We start from the raw sequence: 15683 nt of genomic DNA, 5'->3' as shown, positions 1-15683 counted from the left end.
AACTAGTCTCATCTGCCTATACCAGACCCATATCCCTCCAAACCTTTCCTATTCATGTACTTATCCAAATGTCTTTTAAACGTTGTAACTGTACCTGCATCCACCATTTTCTCTGGAAGTTCATTCCACACATGAGCCACCCTCTGTGTAAAAAGGTTGCTCTTGATGTCCATTTTAAATCTTTCGTCTCTAGTTTTAAAAAATATGCTCCCTAGACTTGAAATCCCCCATCCGCAGGGGGAGAAAAAACCTTTGCTATTCATCTTATGTATGTCTCTCATGATCTTATAGACCGCAATATGGTCACCCCTCAACCTCTTATACTCTGGTTAAAAAAAAGTCACAGCCTTTCCAGTCTATTTTTATATCTAAAACCCTCAATTTCTGGCAACATTCTGATAAATCTTTGCTGAACCCTTTCCAATTTAATAACATCCTTCCTATAACATGGCAACTAGAACTGTACACAGTACTAAATAAGAGACCTCACCAACATCTTGTACAATCTTATCATGACATCCCAACTCCTATACTCAAAGGTCTGAGCAATGAAGGCAATTGTGTTAATTGCCTGCTAAATCAATCCTGTCTACCTGTGATGCAAATTTCAAAGAATTAAGTACCTAAACTCTCGTTCTACGTTCTACAACATTGTAGGAGTGTACCATTGCATGAATTAAGTTATGAAGTAGTCAGATATTTAATGATATTTACAACTTGCAAAATCTAAATGGAAAGGAACTTTGAAGATGAAATCTACTCAACATTTTTAATGAGCAGCTAATAATCTGGCTGGTTGATTGTCTGCACATTATAGAAACCACTCCATTTTCATTCCATTTGTCACAACAGAGTGAAAAGTTGAATGGATCTATTGTGACTGAGCCATCAATCTGTTCAACCAGCTGAAAATCTTTGCCCTTCATATAGATTTGTGATGACTATCTCCTAATCAGATCAAAGCTGACATATTAAATTTAACATTTTCTAATAGTTTGGAGATGGGTATTACAAAGGAAGTACTTGGCATGTCTTCATTAATTGAGGCTCAGAAAGTAAATCCTGTATTAAATAAGTTAGCTAAGGCTGGACTTACTGAAACTGAGGCTGAAGGAGCTCTAGATTGCTATTACATTAAACAGACAGGAGTGTTCCCTCCCAGTAGGAGAACACTCCAACAGTCCGGGATATTTGACTTTGGACCTTCGGGTGACCATTGTCCAAGGCGGATTTCGGGACAGGCAACAACGCAAAGTAGCCGAGCAGAGGCTGATTGCCAACTTCGGTACCCATGGGCCTCAACCAGGAACTTGGGTTCATGTCACACAACAGGTGACCCCACTATACACACACACACACACACCCATTCACAAACTCTCTCCCATATGCTCACACGTATACTCCCACACTCTCATGCACTCCCTCTCACAGACTTATACTCCTTGACACTCACACATACACACACTGTCTCACAGACACTCAAAGCTCACATCATCCCCCCCCCCCCCCGCCCCCGCATCCCCACACACACACATCCACGTGCACACACATACAAATAGGCTTGTGGGGTGAATTTGTATTTGCAGAATTGCATGAATCCATATACGATTTTATAAATCCCTTTCTTAGATTAGAACCAGTCTGACCATTAGGGCACAGACAGCCTCACACAGGGCACCTCACATCGTCAATGCATTATCTGGGCCAATATGGCACCTACTATTAAAGTTCACTTAAGAAAGTTCTGGGATTTACATATGAAAGAACTGAAACCATATGTCCATTCTAAAAGAGGAGAGACTCAACAAACAATCCAGGTCTTTTTCAATATATCTTTCAGTTACATCAAACCATAAACTTATGCTATAAATTCTGTGTCTTATGATCTTATACTCCACAACCACCTGATGAAGGAGCAGCGCTCCGAAAGCTAGTGCTTCCAAATAAACCTACTGGACTATAGCCTGAATTAATGTTATGTGATTTTAACATTAAAAATGGAGTTCTCATGAGGAAGTGAATGGCTGATTGTTCACTGGGTAGCAGTGTCGCCCAGGTACCGTAAGAAGATGTTGCAAGCAGCTCATGAGATTCCTATGGCAGAAAAACTCAAACGTCAATAGAATCAGTATTTTATCTGGCCCGGATTTCATAAGGAAGTAGAACAATTCTGTAACATTTACCACTCCCCGGACACGTATTCAACATATTAAATATGATGTGGAGGTTGGGATTTCAAATAAATCTGTTGGACTATAACCTGGTGTTGTGCGAATTCTGACTTTATGATTCAACAAAATTAAAATAAAGAACTGCTGGAAATCTGACACAAAAACAAAATTGCTGGAGAAACTCAGCAGTTTCCTATGTTCAGAAAGCAGAGTGAACCTTTCAAGTCCAGTAACTCTTCTTCAGAACTGTATGCAATTAAACCAGCTTCTTTAATACCTCTGCCAGTTTTTGCAGAACTGTTCAGTTGAGTGTTAGTAGATTGTTCAGGATTATTATCTAAAATTGAAGCAGGACACCAGTATATCCTTGCAAATATGGATGTGAGAATTCCACCTCCAGAAGCTATTCCTTGAAGAACAGTTACCCCTAAGGTAATACTGGAAACATTATCTCAATTTTTTAACTTGCTATGGACTCCCAATTTAAATACAATCTGATTATGATTCTAACGTAATAGCTAGTTTACCAAGATGCAATCAACAGTTTGGCTATCAACTGAAGGCAGCCACATATTATCAGCAAATACAGGGAGCTATGAGAGTTAGCATCAGACACTAAAAGCCACAATTAAAGCATACTGTCATAAAAAAAAACCCACAGGATTGAGACAAAGAATTAGATTTCTCATTGTTCGCTACCAGTGATTCCCCAAATGATTCTATTGGATTTAGTCCCTTTGAATTAATCTATGGCCTTTATATCAAAAGGTCCACTCAAACTGATTAAGGAAATGTTCTTTAAGCAGAAAGATGAATCCTCAATGTTGGATTATGTATTCATACTTTTAGAGAGAGAATCACTGGAGAATGTAAATTAACACAAAGGCTTCAAAAAAGTTTCCAAGCAGAAATAAGAGAATGGGCAAACAAACATGATACAATTAGGAAAATATATGCAGGAGATGAAGTGGTGGTATTATTGTCTTTCATGAAAGTGAGGACTGCAGGTACTGGAGGTCAGAGTCGAGAGTGTGGTGCTGGAAAAGCACAGCAGGTCAGGCAGCATCCGAGGAGCAGAAGAATCGACGTTTCAGGATTGTCTAAACAAGGTAACAAAATTCAGTGATGCATACAAGGTGGTTAGGAAATTGATACCCCTGATTGTAGAAGGAAGAACTCATTATGGCACATAAACATGTCATAACAATACCATCACAGAGAAGATGACAAGAGGAGCAAGTGTGTCAGGTGGTAAGGGTAGTTACAGAGATGTCAAGTAGTGGTAGAAGGAGATGTAATTCCACTTGGTGAACCTCTCACAATTTATCAATATACAAATACTAGGACAGTTATAAACTGCGTTTTCAACTTAGAGGAAGGGCAATAGGAAAAGCTAATAAGATCTGCTTAGGAAGTATCAGGTAATCTGCAAAGACACATCTGGATTTACAATGTTTGCAAGAAATAACATGGATTTAGGTGACCCTACCAATAAAACAACATCCTTAATGGTGGAATCCAGAGAAACAAGCTCAGGTGGAAATAGAGGTTCAATACCTGTTGGAGTACCATTTGACTGAACCTATCCAAAGCAGCTGAGCTTCACTGGAGTGTTAGTTCCTAGCTGGATGGATCAATTAAATTTTAGAGGGACTACAGAAAAGTAAATGCTGTCACAAAGAGATTCCTACTCAATTCCTTGATTAGAAGGTTGTATCGACATGGTTGGAAGTGCTAAATTTCTTTTAAAATTGATCTATTAAAGGGTAACTAGCAAGTGCTGTTAACATCAAGGACTAAGGAGAACTGACTTTGTCACACCAAATATCAATGTCAACTCATGCCATTCAAGTTTTAAAATGCTCTAGCTACACTCCAAAGACTTATGAATCAGGTTGTAGCTGAAGTGCCTAACTGTATACTTATTTAGACAATATTGTAATTTACAGAAACACAAGGGAAGATTTGTGAAACAATTAGAGAACACATATAAACAATTGCAGTTAGCTAGCTGAGTGATAAATCTAGCTAAGAGTGAATTTACAAAAGCAGATATAATTTACCTAAGATACATCAGAAAACAAGGGCAAATTTTCTAAGAAAGCAAAAAAGAAGGCTCTGATAGAATTCCCATTCCTAAAACTAAATGGGAAATCATGGCACTTTTAGGAATATGTCGGTTTTATAGGAAATGTGTGTCTAACTTCAGCACAATAGCTGTACCACTAACACATTTGTTACCGAGTTTAAATCACACAACACAGGATATAGTCCAACAGGTTTATTTCACACTACTAGCTTTTGGAGCGTTGCTCCTTCGTCAGGCAGCACCTAGTGTTGTGTAATTTTTAAAAATTTTATCCACCCTGTTCCAACACTGGCACTTCCACATTATGCCTACCATTTCTTACAAAAACAGATATAAGTGGAGAGGTCAATAGAATGCCAAGCAGCCTCTAACTGAGAAACCAATCTGTCTCTGGGCAAAACTACCCTGAACACAAGCCTATCATGGGTACTACCAACACTTCATTGGCAGTACAGCCCTTTCATATTTCAGGAGATTGTGAAAAGCACTTTATAAATGCCAGTCTTTCAATTAAAAACAAATTCGACACACTTCATAGTCGTAGGGTCAGATAAAAATGGGCGGCACGGTGGCACAGTGGTTAGCACTGCTGCCTCACAGCACCTGGAGACCCGGGTTCAATTCCTGACTCAGGCGACTAACTGTGTGGAGTTTGCACATTCTCACCGTGTCTGCGTTGGTTTCCTCTGGGTGCTCCGGTTTCCTCCCACAGTCCAAAGATGTGTGGGGCAGGTGAATTGGCCAGGATAAATTGCCCGTAGTGTTAGGTAATAGGGGTAAATGTAGGGGTATGGGTGGGTTGCGCTTCGGCGGGTCGGTGTGGACTTGTTGGGCCGAAGGGCCTGTTTCCACACTGTAAGTAATCTAATCTTAAAAAAAAAAATTTGGTATGGAATCATATTGGGAGTTATGAGGATAGATGTTTAAAAGTTTTATCAAAAGGGGTAGATTTTAATGTCTCAAAGTTGGTGAGAGATACAGTATGTAGGGTTTTAAAGGGGTCTAGTGGTACAGTTGTAACATTCTACCTAGAATGTCCAGGTTCAAACCTCAACTACTCCAGAGGCGTCAAAACAGATCTGAACAGGTTGACTCAATGTATCTAATGGATTTAGGAAGGAAATTCCAGTGCTGAGGCAGGGATAAGGGTGCCAACTGTGATTAAATCTATTGCAGAGGTTTCACCAAATTACTTTTTTTTAATCAGATGCTGCCAGATGCATCTGGTGAGTTTTTCCAGAAATTTGTTTCAAATCTCTGGCATTTGCAGCTGTGTTACATCTGCCCTTGTGTCACACTGCCTTCAAACATGAACTCGCCAGCAATGAGATTCATCACATAATTGGATGATGCTTGATTGTCATCCAAGCAGCCTATTTTCAGTATTGTTTAATATTATGTGATGATAAAGGTTCAGATAAAATGACAACATAATTCTTTTTGATTGTCTCTGTGACATTTCTACAGGATTTGTGCACAGTAGCATCCTGCAGAAATTGATGTTCAGTTCCAGGCCAATGCTGGAAGGCTGCAACATTTTGGAGCTCTAATTGTGAAAGAGGAGAGCAAGAGGCTTAAATCAGAGGAAGGCAGAACTTTCACTTTTTAAAATTCATTCATTGGCTGTGTTCATGCTTGGACCAGCATTTATTGTTCATTCCTAGCTGCTCTTGAGAAGCTAGTGGTGAGTTGTATTCCTGAATCAGTGCAGTCCATCTACTATAAATATACCCTTAGTGCCATTAGGAATGTGTTCCAGGATTTTAACCCAGCAACAGTGAGGGAATGGCATTATGTTTAAGAATCAGGATGGAGTAGTTTGGAGGGGTACCTACAGGTGAACTTGCAGGTGCGGTGTTCCCACGTATCTGTTGCCCTTGACCTTCTAGACGGCAGTGGCAGTGGATTTGGAAGGTGCTGTCCAAGGAACCGTGGCAAATTTCTGAAGTGCATCTTGTTGATGGAATAGACAGCTGCTGTTGGGTTTGGATTTAGGAGGGAATGAATATTTATGGACATGGTGCCAATTAAGCAGGCCTGCTTTCTCCGGACGTTGTCCAACGTCTTGAGTGCTGTTGGGGTTGCACTTGTCCAGGCAAATGGGGAATGTTCCATCACCGTCCTGATTCTGGAGCAAGGAATTGGATGTGGAGGAGGGCTGTGTAAGAGTGGGGAGCCATGCAGTTGCATCCTGCAATGCAATGGAGGTGAAAGGGTGGGACCTTTCATTGGAAGGTGGAGGGAGGATCCATTCTTGACCTCCTGTTGCTGAGGCTGATGAGGTTGGCAAGACTTGGAGGAATTCACTGATTTCCGGTGTCTCCAATCGATTCCCTTCTCGCGTTCCGGTGGTCCCGCCCCCTCCGATTGGTGGCGGCTCTGGCCAATCGGCGGTGGCGGCTGGGACGGGCTTGCGCCGCGATTGGTCCTGGCTATGTCAATCAGCGCAAGGTGGGCGAGACCGTATCCGATTGGCGGGTAGCCGCATCAATCGATACGAGGCGGCCAATGGGGGCGGCGAAACCAAAGAGGGCGGGGCCGGTATCGACTTGTGGAGAAAAAAAACCCGATTAGCAAGAGAGAAAAAAATTTAAAAAATGATTTCAATCGGAGACACTTTAAACCGAGAGACCAGCGATTCTCCATCTGCCCCTCCTTAACGATATATCAGGTAATATAATCGCCGATACCAATCCGATTAGAATCGGTTTTCCTACCGATTATTAGCGATTATTACAACCTGGTCACGGCGGGGAATGACAGGGGGGCGATTAATCGGGAATTACCCGACTAATCGATATCCGCTCGATGTGGGGCAGTAATTGAGGTCAGGAATCGGACCGATTTTTTTTTCACTAGAAAATCGGCGCAGCCCCCTCCCCCTCCGATGACGGGAGAACTAATCGATTTGTTCCGATTATTTGTCGATAACCGGATCGGGTTGGAGTATTTAAAGACCAGTATAAATATAAAATTCGTTGTCGAACCGGGACTTTCGCCTTTTGTATGTGTTAGGAACGGCTCGGTTTGAGAATAATCGATACTTGGGGGGAGGAAGGCGTGAGAAAACTATAAAATAGGGAGGGACAGGTTACACTTTTCTCTAGTTCTGAGAGACTGAGCTGTGAAATGAAAATAAAATATGTAAATTTATTTTGAATTAAAATATTTAATTATGAGACTGCTCTATTTCTGGGGCAATAATGCAGCAACATCGGTTTATCCAAGAGCCGATTAATTGCCTGGAGGTTGGCAAATGAAAGGGCTCAGGTGAGATTTGAATCATCCATCTTGTTCTCCCCTCCAACCCCCTTCTCCCTCCCTCCTCAGTCACCATCTCCCCCTACCCCCATCCCTACTCCCTTCCCTCTCCCCCTTCCCCATTCTGTGCCCTCCTGCTGTTTTCCCCCCCATCCCGTGCCCTCTGTCTCCCCTCTCTCTCTTTTGATTTGATGTTTCTCCCTCTTGGTCGCCCTCTGCTTCCATTACTTTGGGGACGGCATGGTGACTTAGTGGGTAGCACTACTGCCTCATAACACCAGGAACCCAGGTTCAATTCCAGCCTCGAGTGACTGCCGTTCTGTGGGGAGTTTGCACATTCTCTCCATGTCTGTGTGGGTTTTCTCTGAGTACTCCAGTTTCCTCCCACAATACAAAGATGCGCAGATCAGTGAATTGGCCTTGCTAAGTTACCTGTCGAGGTAGGTGCATTTGTCAGGAGTAAATATAGGATAAGGTAGGGCAATGGATCTTGGTGGGCTACTCTTCAGAGGGTTGGTGTGGCCTGGTTGGGCCGAAGGGCCTGTTTCCATACTGTAGGGAATCTAATCCGATTACTATTGTCACATGTACCGAAGTACAATGAAAATTATTGCTTTGTGTGCCATCCAGACAAATCATACCTTATATAAGGACATCAAGGCTGCCTATCTTTTCCCTGTACTCTATCTCGTCATTGTTTGAGATCTCACCCACTGCGGTGATGTCGCCCTTTATCCTCTCTCCTGACCCTTCCCCATCCCCTCTCTCCTGTCCCTTCACCCTAGCCTCTCTTTCCTTTTCCTTCCCCGCCCCCTCACATTTTCTCCCCGTCCATCCCAACACCTTGACCTTTCAGATTCAACTTGAATGAACTCTCTTTGTCATTCAATATAAATTGTTGCTTCCTTTAAAATTTTCCGAGGTTCCTAGGTTTCAACTTAGTTTACTGCATCAGGTGCTTCCGATGTGGTCTTCTCTACATCAGGGAGACCAAACGTAAACTCAGGGAATGGTTCACTGAACATCTCAGTTGGGCCCGCAGGAGCCAACCGGACCTCCCAGTCACTGCCCATTTTAGTTCACCTTCCCACTCCCTTTCCTACATGAACATCCTTGGCCTCCTCCATTGCCACAATGACTAAAACTGCAAATTGGAGGAACAACACCTCATCTTCCGCCTGTGCAGCTTCCAGAACGGAGGACTCAACATTGAGTTCTTCAATATCAAATAACCGCCTTCCCCATCCCCTCCCCCCTCCACTCCTCCCAGTCACCTACCTCCCATTGACCAACTAGGTCATACCTTCTGCCTGTCTTCACCTATCCCCACTTCACCATTCTGCCCCCATCACCTCATTTTTCTGAAGCTTTCCCTGTACCTACCCCCCCCGTCCTAAAGAGGGGTTACACCCCAAACATCGTCTTTTCCACCTACTGATAATACCTGGCTTGCTGTGTTCTTCTAGCCTCCTGCCTGTCTCCTTTTAAAATTTTGGCATTCTTGCATCTGTCCTCATGTGCGCAAGGCAGAAGCTTTGACAGCATTCATTCAACAATATTTAAGTTCATTCTGACCAGTTGACTATAAGTTGATGACATGTATGTCAGAGGCACATGCTAGGCGCAAAACCTTTCAAGAGAGCTGAGTGTTGCACCATATATAAAGTATTGTTGATCTAGAGGACATATCATCAAGAAATTAATAAATGTTATGATCCCAGCCAATGTTCCCTCTAAGATGTTAAGCCACTTGGCGGTTCCGTGCACGCTGGTTGCTGTGCCAACACACTGACTTATGGCTTCAAAAGCTGCTGAGTGCACAGATGCTGGAAGTCCACGTGGCAGCAGGTAAACTTAGGAGGGCCATCAACCCCAGCCGACAGTATTACCAAACAATACGGATCCCAGAATGAAATCTGGCCTGAAAGATCATTTTAAAATTTCCTGTAACACGGTGGTCATTCGTATGAGGTTGCAGAGTTTCTTCAACACAACAGAAGTTTATTACACAAAAGATGAAAGTAAAACATCAAACAAATCAAATTATTTAGGTATAGAATACAGTTAGAGAAGTCGTAAATCACCCTGCAAAATGAAGATTTAACCTATTGCCTATCATGTTCCAGCAATTCAAATCCAAAGAAATTATACGTCCAGAGCAATTATTAAGTATGCTTAATTGATTCTCCCCAGCTTCTGTCCTGTGAACTGTGTAGTCTTTTTACATCAATATTCAAGGAATTGAGAGCTTTGACTTTCTCAGCTTCTAATAATGTTTACTACACATTTCGTAAACCACTTTAGTATAAACAACTTTCCATTAACATTACAAAGGAGTCCGTTCTCCCTGATATTTAGAGTCATAGAGATGTACAGAACAGAAACAGATCCTTTGATCCAACTCGTCCATGCTGACCAGATATCCCAACCCAATCTAGTCCCATTTGCCAGGAGCCATCGCATATCACTCTAAACCCTTCCTATTCATGTACCCATCTGGATGCCTTTTAAATGTTATAATTGTACCAGCCTCCACACTTCCTCTGGCAGCTCATGCCATTCACACAACATCCTCTGCATGAAAACGTTACCCCTTAGGTCCCTTTTATATCTTTCCCCTCTCACCTTAAATCTATGCCTCTAGTTTTTGGACCCAATCCACCCCGGGAAAAGACCTTGTCTATTTACCCTATCCATGCCACTTATGATTTTATTAACCTCTGTAAGGTTGCCCCTCAGTCTCTGACGCTCCAGGGAAAATAGCCCCAACCTATTCAGCCTCTCCCTAAGCTCAAACCCTCCTTGGCAACATCCTTGTAAATATTTTCTGAACCCTTTCAAGTTTCACAACATCTTTCTTATAGCAGGGAGACCAGAATTGCATGCAGTATTCCAAAAGTGACCTAACCAATGTCCTGTACAGCTGCAACATGACCTCCCAACTCCTATGCTCAGTGCACTGATCAATAAAGGTGAACATGCCACATACCTTCTTCGCTATCTTATCTAACTGTGATTCCACTTTTAAGGAACTATGAACCTACACTCCAAGGTCTCTTTGTTCAGCAACATTCTCCAGGACCTTACCATTAAGTATTTAAATCCTGCCCTGATTTGCCTTACCAAAATGCAGCACCTCCCATCTAAGTTAAACTCCATCTGCCACTCCTTAGCCATTGGCCCATCTGATCAAGATCCCATTGTACTCTGAGGTAATCTTCTTTGCTGTCCACTCTACCTCCAATTTTGGTGTCATCTGCAAACTTACTAACCATACCTCCTATGTTCACATCCAAATTATACTGGATTAGGTCACCATTCTGCAAGAACTTCTGCGTAATCCAAGATGGAGGACAGGAAAAATTTCTGGCTGTAACAGCTGCTTCTTTTTTGAGGTATTTTAGGTGCTGGAGGTGATTTCCTCAAATTCCAGGAGCAACGATTACTGTTTTATATGCTGTTGCATTATTTTGGAACTTTGGAAAAAAAAGTCAAAACAACAGCAGTTTTAAAAAGGAATAGATCAGACAAAGGAAGCACTTGGTGGGGACATGCAGGAGAGAAAGAGAGAGAGAGAGAGAGAGAACACCTGCACAGTTACTGCTTTTGCTGTTTTGAATTCATGTATCGCTGGACATCGGAGTGCGTCTGGGAAAATTAACAAGCAGTGAAATTCACAACTAATCTTGGAGGAACCTGTTTGGGCAAAGTTCACAGCACAGAATCACATAAGTTAGTCATTGTTTTAAGTGTGTCCAACAGAAAGGCTACAGTAGTGATTAGAGTGGGTTCTTTCTTGATTATATGTTTTTGGAGATATGTCTCTTGATTAAACTTAAAATATAAGCCATAACTATTAATTTAACCTGGGGCAGTGTTTTGTAGAAGAATAAGATGGTGTTATTTTCTGGGTCTGTAGATTGTGAAGGAGCAAAAATGGCCTTTAGTACAGTGATATGTACTTCTTGTCAGGTGTGGGAGTTTAAAGAGAATTTAAGGGTTACTGCAGATTATATCTGCCATAAATGCTGTTGGATGTGAATATTATGAGATCGAATGGATCGGTTGGAGAGACAGTTAGAAGCAATGAGGAATTTGCAACAGCAACAGTATCTGATGGAGGCAGTTATAGAAAGGGGGGAAAAGTCTCAGATACAGTCACATAGATGGGTTAACTCCAGGAAAAGTAAGAGAGGTAGGCAGTTAGCGCAGGAGTCTTTTGTGGATGACCCATTTCAAACAGATATGCTGTTTTGGAAAATGTAGGGGGTGATGGATTCTCAGGGGAACGTAGCATGAACAGCCAAGTTTCTGGTATTGAGACTGGCTCTAATGCAACGAGAGGTACGTCGGCTTCCAAGAGATCAATTGTGTTGGGGATTCTGTAGTCCGAGCTACAGACAGACGTTTCTGTGGCCAGCAGTGAAAGAGCAGAATGGTGTGTTGTACCCTGGTGCCAGGATCAAGGATGTCTCAGAGAGGGTGCAAATGTTCTCATGGGCGAGAGGGGCCAGCAAGAGGTCATTGTTCACATTGGAACCAATAACAAAGGAAGGGAAAAGGTTGAGATTCTGAAGGGAGATTACAGAGAGTTAGGCAGAAATTTAAAAAGGTCTTCGAGAGTAGTAATATCTGGATTACTCCCAGTGCTACGAGCTAGTGAGGGCAGGAATAGGAGGATGGAGCAGATGAATGCATGGCTCTGGAGATGGTGTATGGGAGAAGAATTCACTTTTGGATCATTGGAATCTCTTTTGGGGTAGAAGTGACTTGTACAAGAAGGAGGGATTGCACCTAAATTGGAAGGGGACTAATATACTGGCAGGGAAATGTGCTAGAGCTGCTCAGGAGGATTTAAACTAGTAAGGTGGGGGGAAAGAGAGGATAAGGTAGGACCCAAGGAGATAGTGAGGAAAGAGATCTGTCTGAGACTGGTACAGTTCAGAACAGAAGTGAGTCAAACAGTCAGGGCAAGCAGGGACAAGGTAGGACTAATAAATTAAACTGCATTTATTTCAATGCAAGGGGCCTAACAGGGAAGGCAGATGAACTCCAGTATAGTCAAGAGGGAAATCAGGAGGGCAAAAAGGGGACATGAGATAGCTTTGGCAAATAGAATTAAAGAGAATCCAAAGGGTTTTTACAAATACGTTCAGGACAAAAGGGTAATTAGGGAGAGAATAGGGCCCCTCAAAGATCAGCAAGGCGGCCTTTGTGTGGAGCCACAGAAAATGGGGGAGATACTAAATGAGTATTTTGCATCAGTATTTACTGTGGAAAAGGATATGGAAGATATAGACTGTAGGGAAATAAATGGTGACATCTAGCAAAATGTCCAGATTACAGAGGAGGAAGTGCTGGATGTCTTGAAACGGGTAAAGGTGGATAAATCCCCAGGATCTGATCAGGTGTACCCGAGAACTCTGTGGGATGCTAGAGAAGTGATTGCTGGGCCTCTTGCTGAGATATTTGTATCATCGATAGTCACAGGTATGGTGCCGGAAGACTGGAGTTTGGCAAACGTGGTGCCACTGTTTAAGAAGGGTGGGAAGGACAAGCCAGGGAACTAGAGACCAGTGAGCCTGACGTCGGTGATGGGCAAATTCTTGGAGGGAATCCTGAGGAACAGGATGTACATGTATTTGGAAAGGCAAGGACTGATTAGGGATAGTCAACATGGTTTTGTGCGTGGGAAATCATGTCTCACAAACTTGAGTTTTTTGAAGAAGTAACAAAGAAGATTGATGAGGGCAGAGCGGTAGATGTGATCTATATGGACTTCAGTAAGGCGTTCGATAAGGTTCCCCATGGGAGACTGATTAGCAAGGTTAGATCTCACGGAATACAGGGAGAACTAGCCATTTGGATACAGAATTGGCTCAAAGGTAGAAGACAAAGGGTGGTGGTGGAGTGTTGTTTTTCAGACTGGAGGCCTGTGACCAGTGGAGTGCCACAAGGATCGGTGTTGGGTCCTCTACTTTTTGTCATTTACATAAGTGATTTGGATGCGAGCATAAGAGGTACAGTTAGTAAGTTTGCAGATGACACCAAAATTGGAGGTGTAGTGGACAGTGAAGAGGGTTACCTCAGATTACAACAGGATCTTGACCAGATGGGCCAATGTTGAAAATGTGTTGCTGGTTAAAGCACAGCAGGTCAGGCAGCATCCAAGGAATAGGAAATTCGACGTTTCGGGCATAAGCCCTTCATCAGGAATGAGGAGAGGGTGGCAGGCAGGTTAAGATAAAAGGTAGGGAGGAGGGACTTGGGGGAGGGGCAGTGGAGATGTGATAGGTGGAAGGAGGTCAAGCTGAGGGTGATAGGCCGGAGTGGGGTGGGGGTGGAGAGGTTAGGAAGAAGATTGCAGGTTAGGAGGGCGGTGCTGAGTTGAGGGAACCGACTGAGACAAGGTGGGGGGAGGGGAAATGAGGAAACTGGAGAAATCCGAGTTCATCCCTTGTGGTTGGAGGGTTCCCAGGCGGAAGATGAGGCGTTCTTCCTCCAACCGTCGTGTTGTTATGTTTTGCCGGTGGAGGAGCCCAAAGACCTGCATGTCCTCGGTGGAGTGGGAGGGAGAGTTAAAGTGAAGGGCCACGGGGTGGTTGGGTTGGTTGGTCCGGGCGTCCCTGAGGTGTTCTCTGAAGCGTTCCGCAAGTAAGCAGCCTGTCTCCCCAATATAGAGGAGGCCACATCGGGTGCAGCGGATGCAATAGATGATGTGGAGGTACAGGTGAACTTGTGGCGGATATGGAAGGATCCCTTGGGGCCTTGGAGGGATGTGAGGGAGGATGTGTGGGCGCAAGTTTTACATTTCCTGCAGTTGCAGGGGAAGGTGCCGGGAGTGGAGGTTGGGTTGGTGGGGGGTGTGGACCTGACGAGGGAGTCACGAAGGGAGTGGTCTTTGCGGAACGCTGATAGGGGAGGGGAGGGAATATATATCCCTGGTGGTGGGGTCCGTTTGGAGGTGGTGGAAATGACGGCGGATGATACGCTGTATACGGAGGTTGGTGGGGTGGTAGGTGAGAACCAGTGGGGTTCTGTCTTGGTGGCGGTTGGAGGGGCGGGGCTCAAGGGCGGAGGAGCGGGAAGTGGAGGAGATGCGGTGGAGGGCATCGTCGACCACGTTTGGGGGGAATCTGCGGTCCTTGAAGAAGGAGGCCATCTGGGCTGTGCGGTGTTGGAACTGGTCCTCCTGGGAGCAGATGCGGCGGAGATGAAGGAATTGGGAATATGGGATGGAGTTTTTACAGGGGGCAGGGTGGGAGGAGGTGTAGTCCAGATATCTGTGGGAGTCAGTCGGTTTATAGTAGATGTCTGTGTTGAGTCGGTCGCCTGAGATAGAAATGGAAAGGTCTAGGAAGGGGAGGGAGGAGTCTGAGACAGTCTAGGTGAATTTGAGGTCGGGATGGAAGGTGTTAGTAAAGTTGATGAACTGTTCAACCTCCTCGTGGGAGCACGAGGCAGCGCCGATACAGTCTTCGATGTAGCGGAGGAAAAGGTGGGGGGTGGTGCCAGTGTATTTGCGGAAGATGGACTGTTCCACATATCCTACGAAGAGACAGGCATAGCTGGGGCCCATGCGGGTGCCCATGGCAACTCCTTTAGTTTGGAGGAAGTGGGAGGATTGAAAAGAGAAGTTATTCAGGGTGAGGACCAGTTCAGTCAGTCAAAGGAGGGTGTCAGTGGAAAGGTATTGGTTGGTGTGGCGGGAAAGGAAGAAGCGGAGGGCTTTGAGTCCTTCGTGATGGGGGATGGAGGTGTACAGGGACTGGATGTCCATCGTGAAAATAAGGCGTTGGGGACCGGGGAAGCGAAAATCCTGGAGGAGGTGGAGGGCGTGGGTGGTGTCCCGAACGTAGGTGGGGAGTTCTTGGACTAAAGGGGACAGAACTGTGTCAAGGTATGCGGAGATGAGTTTGGTGGGGCAGGAGCAGGCTGAGACAATGGGTCGGCTGGGGCATTCAGGTTTGTGGATTTTGGGCAGGAGGTAGAAACGGGTGGTGCGGGGTTGTGGGACTATGAGGTTGGAGGCGGTGGATGGGAGATCCCCTGAGGTGCTGAGGTTATGGATGGTCTGGGAGATGATGGTTTGGTGGTGGGAGGTGGGGTCGTGGTCGAGGGGGCGATAAGAGGAGGTGTCCGCGAGTTGGCGTTTGGCCTCA

General features: G+C 44.4%; 1 protein-coding gene across 2 annotated transcripts in view; it reads left to right on the top strand.

The window, feature by feature from the left end:
- Nucleotides 1–6825: 6825 nt before the first annotated feature.
- Nucleotides 6826–15683, top strand: part of LOC132831339 (E3 SUMO-protein ligase ZBED1-like) — a 30659-nt gene continuing 21801 nt past the window's right edge. For both annotated transcript variants that reach the window (XM_060849428.1, XM_060849427.1), the window contains exon 1: nucleotides 6826–6931. The gene's annotated coding sequence lies outside the window, so the exon portion shown is untranslated. The remainder of the gene's footprint in view (nucleotides 6932–15683) is intronic.

The sequence above is a fragment of the Hemiscyllium ocellatum genome, chromosome 33, assembly GCF_020745735.1.
Source record: "Hemiscyllium ocellatum isolate sHemOce1 chromosome 33, sHemOce1.pat.X.cur, whole genome shotgun sequence".
NCBI lineage: Eukaryota > Metazoa > Chordata > Chondrichthyes > Orectolobiformes > Hemiscylliidae > Hemiscyllium > Hemiscyllium ocellatum.
This window is presented reverse-complemented; position numbering and strand designations above follow the sequence as displayed.